We start from the raw sequence: 12,669 nt of genomic DNA, 5'->3' as shown, positions 1-12,669 counted from the left end.
AGGATCTAATGGAGGGTCCCGTCTATACTGGCTGAACTCTCTGGCTGACTTTCTCTCCTAAGCAAACACTCTCCTACAGTTGACTGAAACGCTGTGATGAATCTGACATGAACCAAAGCATTGAAAGGGGAGAAAACAAAATGTTTGCCAGTTCAGTGAACGAAGGGAAATGTTGAAATGCATCATTATAAGGAGTACATGAGATTTTTTTATGTTTTTTTTTTTTTTTTTTGACAAGAAGTTTCTTCCAAAAAAATCACTGCCATGATGGCAGGCTTACAATGCACAGTGGTTTATTCTTTAAATACTCAGTGAAAGTTTTTTTTGCTTTTCAAAGAACTACAAATTATAGCATAATTTGTCTTTTAATTGTCGACATTTTATGACATTACTCTCCTCTTTGAAACAAGGCGGTAGAAGTGTCCTTTTTTATTCGTTTCTTCAGTAAAGAGAGGAAAGCTGGGTTTTATGTTTGTGTCTGTGTAATAATCTTCCACTGAGCTGCAGCTCTACCATACCTTGTTTTTGCATCATGACACCAAGACATGAGGGTGAAATGAACTCAGAACTTTGGACCAAATATTCAGGCATACAGATCAGGACGATTTTCAAACAAGCATTTCTTTATAAGTACAGCGAGCTGCTAGACGTCAGCAGGGCGGATAACCAGATTTTCTGCAGAGATAGAAAACTCAGGTTAGTGACCAGAATGTCTCGCTGATCATGACTAGGAGCAAAAGTCACTGAACTGGTTAAGAGTTCAGTCCAATCCTATAGGAAGTGGAGGATTGCAGGAGGAAGACTGTCCACCGCTTGCGTCCGTAACCACTTCAGAGCTCAGGTTGATGATGAGCCGGCGCCAGCCAACACTGATGTGGCAACAGTGTCCATGAGGGAATATTCAGAGCCGAAGTACAATCTGAACCAGGCTGACAGACCAGAAGATCAGAGAGCCGAAGAGGTACCGAAGGAGAATCCAAGCTGAGGTCAGTAGCGCAGTCCAAGTTCAGTAACCAGCAGAATCCAGGAAATCAGTCCAAAAACAAAACTGACAGAGCAGAAAAGGGCAAGGCTAAAATTCGAATATCCAGACGCAAAAAAAAAACAGGTCAGAATGAGAATCACAGAACACTTACTTGAACACTAGAATTACTCTCAAAAAACAGCTTGAATAATCTGGTACCAATGGTAGGCAGACAAACAGCATAGATAGCAGAGGGAACCAGGTGAAAACGATATGCCTTAATAAGCAGCCGGGTCAATTAGACAGGTGAACAGGAGTAGTTGAAACTGCCAGACATCAGTGCCAAGACCATGACAGAGGGACTGACCAACCCTGACTAACTCTAACCTGTGGTCCCAAGTCGCTTCACATAATTAATTTTTTAATAATTGATTCATATATTTTTTTTATCTATTTTCTTTATACCTTTAAGTTAGTATCTCTCTAATCTCCTGGATTTCAGCCTATGTTCCACACTACCATCTGGAGCATGTCTCACCTGCTAAGCTTACCTGCTCTGACACCCAGTAGACGTCTCCCAGTCACAAGACCCTTGCAGTCTCCTTTCAGAATAATCGCAATAACAGTAAGATGTTTTTCCATTATTGGAGCTCATTTATCAGATCGTCTTCTCCTATGAACATATTTGGGGAAAAAAAAAAATCAAACAATTAAGCTCAAAACCAGAATTTATTGTCTTCAACAATGTCCTTCTTTTTATTCCATCCGCTTTTGAGAGTTTCCTACATGTGTGTCAGTGACCTGCCAAATCCATGGCAGATTTATTGACACAGATGGATTATACTTTTAGTTTTTTCTTCCGAGAAGAGAAACATTTAAAATTTGGAAAATTAATGTAGAAGTCCCTCGAAGTCGGGATTCTGGGTGGGAAAGTTGGTGGGTTCTCAAAAAAATCCTATATGGTGACTATGCATATCAACCTGGTTACCAGAAGAAGTCAACAATAGTTTTAATTGGCACTTTACACAATTTCAATAATTCTTTGTTCTGTTAGTAGCATTTAACTTAATTTGTTGAAAATGTTACTTATGTGTTTGAAAGTTTAAATGGCTACATTAATATTTTTTAACCATCCTGCATTTTAAACTGTGTTTAGCCTGCAAAAAATGTGTTCCAGATAACATTTGCTGCAATATTTAGGAAATAAAGTACAAGCCAGTGGCAGGAATTATTCAAATCTAAGGAAGCATGAGGTTAAGCACAAGATTTTTTCACAAGGCTGAAAACAGTGCAGAGATTTCAGCAGTCCCAAACCTATAGCAACAAATCCCACATTCGGCACCCTTGGCATCCGTCAGCAGCTCATATTATCCAGCCAGATACATGAGGCAGAATAATCTTCTTCTAAGATCACATTTGCATGACACCAAAAATAGGTACTGTTGACTATCGACAGTGATTCCCAAAAATTGGGCCAGCCATTGGTATGTGTGGGTTGTGAAAGGTACATACCTCTATTCAAAAGCATAAATAAAAATGTGCAAGACTTTTTTGGGTACTTGGTTTCTAAACATAAAATATTACTCTAGTAAGGAAACAAAAAAAAAAAAAAATGTGTTTTACATTGTTGAAAGGTTGATTTTCAAAATACACCCCAATCTGTTGTGGTGCAATGAGCTGATTTCAAAAGGTCAAACTGTTTCATTGTTATTTTGATTTATTTTTCTTTTAATCCATGTTTTTGAAGTGGGTATAGGTATTTCCAGAGGTACATCAGAGACATCAAGTTCAATGTTAGAAAACATGTCTATTTAATATTCATTGATTATTTACCATATATTCCTTTGCTAGTATTTGAGATTAATTAGGAAGCAGAGAAGAACAAAGGCATGTTTTTAAATTTCTAAACCTGTCAAAAACTTTTAATGTCTTGCAATATGCTGTTAAAAAAGACTTGAAATTCTTTGAGACTGCTTCAATACTGCTTTCTAATTCTGCTGCCGTCTCTCTCAACAGTCCAATGTAACCCTGAGTCTATTTACATGTCGGCCCCAGCTATCTGATCCACCTTTTCCTGCGCAGCAGGATGAAATGAGGTCACAGTTATGCTTTGTGACTCTGTGTCAAAAGAGGAAAAAAAGGGGGTGGTTTGGTCAGACCTTCCTTTCCCATGACCAAAATATCACTGGAAAGCCTGAATGAGGACTTCATTCAAAGAGATGTTCTATAACACTGTAAACCTGCTACCCAACTGCATAAGATCCTCCTTGTAATTATTTGATAGTATGCAACCTCTTTATATGCCTTTATAGCTATGCTGATGACTCACAGATGATCATACGCACAGAAGCAACAGATCATCTTATGACATCAGTATATATCTTACATTGAAAAAAAAAAAAAAGCAAATGGGGTCCATCAATCTCCAGGGGCCAGTGGGTGAGAGGCGCGGTACAAACTGGAACAGATAGCTATTCCTTAACAGGGCCATAGAGGAAAAACAACCATACCTGCTCATGGCATGGTAAAAAAAAAAAAAGCTGTTTTGGGGGCTGCAAGAAAAAACTGTATATGCAGAAAAAGCACACAAACTTTATGCTGAAACACAGCAGGCTAGTTTTAGAACACAGGACCCTATCTCTAAGGCAGCAGCACTAATTTTACCCCTTTGCAGCCATTTTAGTGGCTTTGAAAAATGTATTTTTAGTGAAAACGGGTACATGTATGAAATAATAAATAAATGAATGAATGCCATACTAGTGAGAAAAGACAGTAAAAGTAGAGTAACACAGAAAGGGAGAATTAATAGGAAGCTATATTTTCAACATTTAAAACTTTAAAAATTATTGAAATTCTTGCTTTTACAAAGAGATTCGTTTTTTTCGACATCCAATTCCTAATGTGCAAGCTTTAATGCAGCAGCATGTGCAGGCCAGTCCAGTTTCTCCTCGTTAAACTCCCTCATCCCTCCTCTCATACACCCTGCTTCATATATGCAGGCATATCGGAACAGGAAGGGGACTTCCCCAAAATGCTCCCACATATAATTTAGAGGCACCATTGTCCAAAATATACTTATATGCTGCAGTGAACATTTCTTTCATTGAAAATTGGCTGCCTACACCAAATCATAATCCTCCCTGCAAAAACTTAGCTCTTCTGGATAATTTTCCTTGCATTTGATGGACCCAGGCCCATCTGTCACTCCCATTCAAAGCAAGTCTGATTTGCATGCTTTACGTTAAGTTAGAATTATTAGATTTATTCTTTTAATCTTTGAGTGTGGTTCATTTTTTTTGCTAACCAGTGAAGACATTTTTTCCCCATCTATTCCTGCAGGATAACTTGGATAGATTTTTTCAAGACAATTTAATTCCAAAGGTAGTCTTTGCCATATAGTACCCTTCATATAACTGTATATACTATAAGAACTACATGGTTTATCTTTTTGAATGTCACTAAAATCAGACTAAAGGTTAAACACTGAAAGCAGTAAAACATATTTTTACCGTGCTCTTAAAAAAAACATATTTTTAGGAGCTTGAACCAGATTTCCTGTTATGCGTCGCTTCCTCTGGGAAGTTTTAACTCATTCAGTTTATTTTTGTTTAAAGTACATTGTTAAAAGATATTTTGTTCATTTGTTCATTTGTTCATTTGTTGTGAAACTTTTGAGGTGTTTTAGGAAAACGGGGAGTAGAAAAACAAACAAAAGGCAATTTGTGTTTTGTGACAATACTTACCAAGAGCTCTGCAGAGCATTTTCATATAAAAAAAAGTTATTGATCTATTTATTACAGCTCCGACCCTCAAAAACTTCACTGTAAAAAAAGGGTTTAAGAAAACCTGCAACCTCTATTTTTACCAAGAATCAGTCACTGTTTTAAAACCTTATGTCAGTGCATGGCTTATTTCCCTTTTCTCCGAGCTACATTTGAACAAGGCCCCCCAGCTTCATCCTAACAGTCATGACTCCTTTAAAGCAAACTGTAATCTGTGACAAAGGGGTGATCAGAGACGAGAAGCAGTTGAGACTTTCTGCTGCCGCTGTTATTGCCCCTTGCACTCTTACACGCAGGTCGGATGAAGGAGCAGTTCCTCTGACGAGCTTCCAGGTTTTGTATATTTAAGAAGGATTACCCTTACAAGACATTTAAATGTTTTTCTAAGTGATAACTGTTGCCCTTGCACCTCATTTGACAATGCCCCATAAAAGCATTATTCAAATAGTCATTTTATTTTAACACAACGTAGAATTTGTATTTGTCGAGTGAGTTTTCGTAAAAAAGAAAAATATCTGAAAAGTGGGGCATGGGCTTTTATTTGTTCAGTCAATAAAACCAACTTTCTCTAAATGTTACAGCTGGGGTATAAATATTTTTTTTTTTAGATTTACACAATGACACCTTTAGATAATCTTTAAATAGCAATTTTGTAAGTTATTTTACAGATCTCCAAGTGTTGACTCTGGATGGCCCATTCTTACATACACTTAGCATGTAGCTCCGGGTGTATGTTTAGTTGTTGTCCTGCTGGAAAGTCCACCCATGCAGATTCTCCGATCTCTTCAAAGCCTTCAAAATGTTAACTTTCTTGTTCTGTCCATCTTACTGTCACCTGTTTTCTCTTTCAGTGTCCCTGCTAAAGACAGGAATCCCTGCAGCACGATGCTGACACCACTGCTATGACTAACTGTTGAGATTGTGTCCCCACGGCAGTCTATGGCGGCCTAGCGGTTAGGGCAAGGAGCTCGGAATCCTGAGGTTCTGAGTTTGAGCCCCACTCTCACAGACTGCCATTCTGGGTCTCTGAGCAAGACCCTTAACCCCACACTGCTCCCTGGGCGCCCCGCAATGGCAGCCCACTGCTACACAAGGGGATGGGTTAAATGCAGAGATAATGTTCTCCAATATGAGATAAAAAAAAAAAAGTTCAACTATTATTATTATTGAATGAACCCTTTGCTCCACATGCAATATTAAGCTCAAAAGCCAGAATATTCAGTTTCTTACTGTTCAGAGCATCTATTTCTTAATGTCTGGGTCTTCCTCATTTTAAACTGAACCTTTATGGTCTTATTTCAACAAGGATTTTCTTTTAACTATTTTACATAAAGGTCAGATTTGTAGGTTGAATGAGTAATAGTTGTCCTGTTGACATATTTTTTCCCTCCTGTGCTGTGGATCCCTGTAACTCTTCCAAATTCATAATTTGCCTCTTGGCTACTGCTTTGATTAATGCGCCCTAGGTCTACTCTGTCTATGTCTTGGTAAGTTTGCACTCGTGCCAACCTCTTTCCAATTGGGAATGATAGATTGAACAGTGGTTGGAATATAGTTTTGTAAGCCACCACTGCTTAGAACTCCACAAACCCATCTAGCTGTGATCGGTTGATTTAGTCTTATTGCTGTTGGACATGTTGGATTTGCTCAGTTTTACATTAACCTTTGTTGAACCATTTAAAATTATATCCATGCTGTCATATTACAAAAAAATAGGAGTGCATGAAATGGTATTTGCTGTATTTTAATGGGAGATTCTAGGCTAATTAGATGTCTTTTAATTATGAAGACACTAATAATGATGATGGTAACTTGTTGTCATGGATTTTATTGAGGGTTTGTCAGAATAAAATGGCTGAATATATATGCATGCCACATTTTTTTATTTACCTACCTCAATGCATTGGTTCTTCTTAGTCTTTCACATACCGGTAAAATACAAATAAAAACCTTCATTTCAACAGTTGTAATGTGACAAAATTTGCAAAAGGATGCTCCAGACTCTGTCAGCTGTTCTATGTAATCAGTGTCTTTTCTAATCATCACAGTATTTTGCTCCCAGCCTTTGCAGGATATAACACCAACTTAAAACTTACAAACGTCCACATTTGCACCCTTGTTTCCCCCACTAATCTATCTCTGCATGACACCTTCTTTCCTCCCTCTTCCTGCTGCTCTCATAATGTTTTATTGTTTCAAAGCAAATCCACAAAGCAGACACGCATTAACTCATGATGGCCCTAATATGAGACCGAAAATTGTTTACATTACGATGAAACTATCTGCTGGCAAACAGATACTCTGTGAAACCTTGGCGAGGATTAAAAGCGTGTGTGATGTATTGATAAGGTTGAAATTAAACGCATGTTTTCCAGACACATTTTATTGGTCATGGTAAAGCAGCTGTGTGGGTTTTTTTGATGTTATATTGTAAATCTAATTTGCGTGTTATAGCTGGATCAGTGTGGTGTCCAAGCTAAGAGTTTTTTTTTCTTTTTTTTAGTTTTGCTAAAGAATCAAAACAAGTAGAAATATTCGGGTTACAAATATCTTTCTGAAGTGTAAAAGTGGTAGACGGCCAGCAACATCTGCTAGAGCACTTTCTCCTTCCAACTCTCCTACTGGTTCTCCTCACAGCATGAATACCTGCTGAACAGCTTTTCTGCCCAACAATGTGCTCCTGATGCAAACGTAGAGCAAACAGGAAGCAGAAAATGTTAAGAACTTCACAGCTCAGGCGGTTCCTGCATGTTTATGTGTGTGTGTGTATATCCGTGATTGTGTGTAATGCTTGTCCATTCTGCTTCCTTCCCTTCAGCCTTTTTAGCCTGCAGATGCACAGCATCGTGGGAAAGTGTGAATTGCACCTCAGCACACACTCGTTGAGGACAGATTTAAGGGGTGTTGTGAGTCAGATGTGTTCCAGTGACATTTGAAATAACAGCATGTGTTAATGTCCTGGATTTATTGTCACTGATGAAGAAGTCTGAGGTAGTGGAGAAACTAGAAATCATTACAAACCGGGTGGATTTGATCCAAGCTCTTTTGTTGCAGTTTATATTTTACCTCAGCTGGCCTTTCATTGCATACAGAGAAGATTGTAAAGATGGCTGTTCTGAAGACATGCCCTCGCCACACACAAAGCACACTCCCTTCCTTTATCTATTATTCTAAGTCCCCACCAAAACCAAATTTACAGCTTGAATGGACAACGGTTACAGTTCTAAACTATGTGTGTACGTGTGTGGTGCGTACGTTATGGGACAGCCGAACCTTGGCTGAGCCTGAGACAGGGTTAGTCTGTGTCAAACATCTATGAGGAAGAGGAAGATGAGAAGGTCATTTGCCTTGAGGAGATAAGTCACTCTGGCCTTCTCGATCAGCTGCTTCCTGTTTGTTTCTGCAAAGAAAGTGTTGTCCCATGACGATAACAATGCATCCACCTTTGACTTCACCGGAACAGAGGCACATCCTGCAATAGAAGTCACACTGTTCAGTGACTCTATCCTTCTGACCAAGAACAGTTATGACCTGTCCACTGCTCATACTAAGGCAAAATGTACATCATACCAGATCACGGTGAAGTAGAACGTTTCCTTTTGATATATTTTAGTTTCAGTAACAGCCATCTTCTAAGTCCAAAAAATTAGTGTAATTACATTTTTATCTAAAGCGATTGCTAATTTGCATATAGACTTAGTGTGCATTTGTTGTACTTCTTTTTCCAATGGCTGAAATGCCAGATCTGACCTAAATCATTCATGAATGTCTCTGTCCTGTAATGAAGCTAAAGGTTGTTCAGACTCGGCACAGTATTACAGAGGCTACTTTTCTACTCACGGCTGTGTTTTTACTGTTGACCCTATGAAAGATGAAGGAACAGAAGCTAGGGGTTACAATTTGATGAAGCCATAGACAGAGACTGATCAGCTAGATGTTATGGACCTGGATTTTCCACCGTTGCATGTCAGCAATATTTCTTTATATCTACATTTAGAAAACAAAACAAGACCCAATAAATACCAACATTGAAGATTTACAAAGACACAATTCTGTCAAATAAAATGTGACTTTTTGTTTTTTAGCAGCCTTCTATCCCCTAAAAAACATGAAGGTTAAGAACTACTGTCTCAGATGGATCTTGAAAAAGTAATTTACACGTTGATTTTTAGTAAATATTTATTACTGCCACACTGTCATCACAGGTTTGCCTAAAAAGTGGATTAGACATTTGATCCTAAATGCTGTTCCCCAAGTCCTCACCAAAACTAAGAAAGTTGAACATAAATATACTTGCTTCGCCTTATGCTACTGTGTGTTTGTATCGAGAACTCATTGTCTTTATTTACCTGTTTAAGGAATAAGGCATAACTTCACCAAATACATGTTTTATACAATCTAAGGTCCATGCCCAATTGTCAAATTGTAAATATAGGTAAAAAAAATACTTTCTTTTAATTATTTAAATCTTGCAACTGTTGGCCAGGATTCTATACTCATAAGTTCACTTTGTAAAGACAATGATGTGCTTTACCTTATGTCTGGAATCCTGTGAGATATTTTGAAAGAAAGGCTAGAAAAATCATGTCATGTCATTAGTAATTACTTATTTACTTAAAAACCTAATTTGTGAAGCCTTATCATCAGTGGCACTTTCTGATATACTTTTTTTCCCCTAATGGAATTGTAGTGCAAAGTAGAGTATGAACTATTCGAAAATGTACCATAGAAACATCGGAAATACATGGTAAATTTGGAACCAAGTTTCTTAAACATATTGATAATTACATCTGTAGAAACCTAAAAATCCCCATCAAATGTGGAGTATATGGAATATAGCAAGGAGATGGTGGATATCCAGTATTGGCTAAAGATACACCAGTGCAAAGAAGGAGGTGGAGACCTAGTAAGCACCAGAGCCACCATTGAAGATGGTATATATATATATATATATATATATATATATATATACAACCTCAACTGAATAATTCTATATTTACCATTCTTGTTTAAAACACAACAGTTGTCATTTGTTAATTCTACTATTCACCCAAGCATATAGCTCAGATAGAGGACTTCGAAAAGGAGTGCAAATGAATATTGCAGAGTTTTTACTGATTTTCTAGATTTAAAAAAATGTATCATATTATTGTTTCTATGCCAGGGTCACATTTGGGGGCCTGTTTCTAACCTCATAAAAACTGTTCCAACAATAGACTATTTTGTCCCTTATTAAATGGTTTGTTAAAGACTAGCACCAAGAGGAGACTTACCTTTGAAACATGTTTTGGAAGTGTAGAGTAAAAAGGATAAACAAGGTTAAATCCTGGCAACACTGTCAGAGAAGAGAAATTGTGGGGTTTGTCAAAGTTTCCAGTAACTGTAGCTCTTCTTCCCAAATTAACTCACTAAAATAATTTTTGAAGCTAATTGGTCTTGTCTCCTTATGTTTCCCATCTTTATTCAAGGTTCAAAGTTGGGGGCAAAGATAAAGGGTAAAACAAGTCAACACTGTTCTTTACAGCTTTACATAAATTATAATTTAGTGTGACATTGATGCTCAACTAATGTATTTATATATATATATATCATTACAAAGATGTTATGTCATCATGAGCTCATGTTGTCTTCTGACTGGTAAACTCATCCTGTTTTAGGCCTATCCAAACGCAGCTTGGCAACCTGTGAGAATAGAATATTTGCAGCTCCTTCTCTGTCATCAAATCACACATCTTACATGACATATTTCTTCAATTATGCCTCATTTCACAGAGACAAAAAGAGTACTTTAGGTTCCAGCCAAGTCCAGAGCATTTTCCACCAATAACTGTACAGCCTTGGCGGCTTTGATTCAAAACAGACGGAGAGAAACTTTGGATGCATGAAAGAAATTTGTTAAATGCACTTTGTAAACCACTTTGACTGGTGAGGAAATCGTAAATACTACATTTGCACAATTCGTGGTTCAGGTACTCGACTTGGAGTTGGCAGTGCCGCAAGGAGTTTTTTTGGAATCGGGTTTTTGGCTTTTCAATGGTCTCTATATGAGCTACCAGCGTTTAGTTAACACAAGGGAGGTATTTTCTCATTTACAGCCATAATTCTTTGTTATTGAAATTGTTTCAGCATGCTTTCCCCTCACAGGATTTAACCACAGGGGATAAGCTTTCTAATGTGCAGAGTGTGGCCTTTATTTATTTATAATCAGAAAATAAAAAAAATCTGCTTTGGCTTATTATTTTTATACAGATTAGTTTCAAACATTAATATTTAGATTTTTAGAATAAATAAAGAAATTAGATCACAACAAAAACATTCATGGGAAATATTTTACCCTTTGAACTTTACTAAATTTGATCATGTAACAAAAAACTTAACTGCATAGTAATGGGGCGTAAAGTGATGGAATAATGCAAAATATCACATTATTGTGAAGAACAAGTGATACTATACATAGTTTTCATAATTATATGTAAATCTGAGTCAGTGTTACAAAATTCCATTTGACACATCTATAACTGCCATACTTTTACTGGATGTCTGGATTAACTTTGCAAATAAAAAGTTTTTCTCCAATTTTTTCTTTCGTTATGTTTTTACTTACCGGTAATAGCAAATTATTCAGGTTGGATGGATAGTATGTGGACAATGATTTTCAAGCACAGTGACATTAGCTTGATTTAGTTCTAGAAGGGACCACTCTAAGACAGCTTTGATCAAACCCTCTCTCTTAGTCTCTGGTCCTTTTGAAACCAAATTTAGATTCCCTGTTGGTGTATTTTATTGCCATTAAAGCTGATTCTGATTTTGAAGCTTTTTACAGGCCCCAATCCTCCAGGATTGTTCTGTATTTTGCTGCTTCCATCTCCCAATCACTTCAGACCCACGTCCATGAAAATGGTAAATAAAATGTCTTCTCACAACTTGAAGCTGTCCCCAGCGTGTTGTTGGTGATGTGCCATGTTCATTTTTTTTAACCCAAGTGGTTTTGCCTGTATACTAAAAGTTCAGTCTTGGTCTCACCTGACCAAACATGTTTACCATGACCCTACTTACAAAATAAAAGTGTGGAACAGTTGTCTCCTAAAATTAAAACATTGTTTTATAACCTACACCTGTTTCAAATCAACCCACAACTTTATCCCTGATCTGTCTGCTTTGTTCCCTGGTTTTGTGATGCTTTTTGTTCTTTTTTGTTCATTGACAAACAAAGGGAAGCACTTCACAGGGCATCTGATTTTACATCAAGACAGAATTTCACACATTTACAATTTGCCCTGCATTTTATTTGGAGGTAGCAAAGTAAGCCAGCCAAAATCACAAAACAACGTTTTTACAAATATGTACATTTTGTACTGTTGAAGAATGCTATCCTGTGATGATGGAGGGCTCCATAGTCCATCACCAAACTATTATTCTCATTGGTGTAAATTATGTCCAATAGGTAAACTGAATTGCTCATGTTGAAGTTCTTTTTCTCTAGATATATCTTTTGATACAAAAATACCCAATAATCTCCATTTCTGGTTTTAGAAGAAGCACTTAAAGCTTCAGTATTAAATACCTTAAGGCTGTCCCAACTGTTTGACTGTTGGATAGTAGTTTCAGTTCCTTGTTTTTAGGTCATCCACATCTTGAAATCCTGGCGCGAAAATTACTTATAACGTGTCCTTTATCTGGAATCTTTTTGTTTGTGTTTTTGTATGTGCCCAGTCCTCCTTTTCTAAACCTAATTGTTGCTTTTCTATTTTCCCTTGCCTTTGAGACCTGACTCATAACTTTTCTCAGAAATATCTCTCCGCCTTGTCGAGCCAGACTTTTTCATGTTGCTGGAGTGTGTCGAGGCGCTGGATGTAGGGATTTAAGAATATTAAAGTTGTGGTGAAGGGGGCTCACTTGTCAATTTTCCAGTCAACCACTATT

Source organism: Cyprinodon variegatus, unplaced genomic scaffold (assembly GCF_000732505.1).
Source record: "Cyprinodon variegatus isolate N-32 unplaced genomic scaffold, C_variegatus-1.0 Scaffold199, whole genome shotgun sequence".
NCBI lineage: Eukaryota > Metazoa > Chordata > Actinopteri > Cyprinodontiformes > Cyprinodontidae > Cyprinodon > Cyprinodon variegatus.
Note: the sequence above shows the minus strand (reverse complement) of the source record.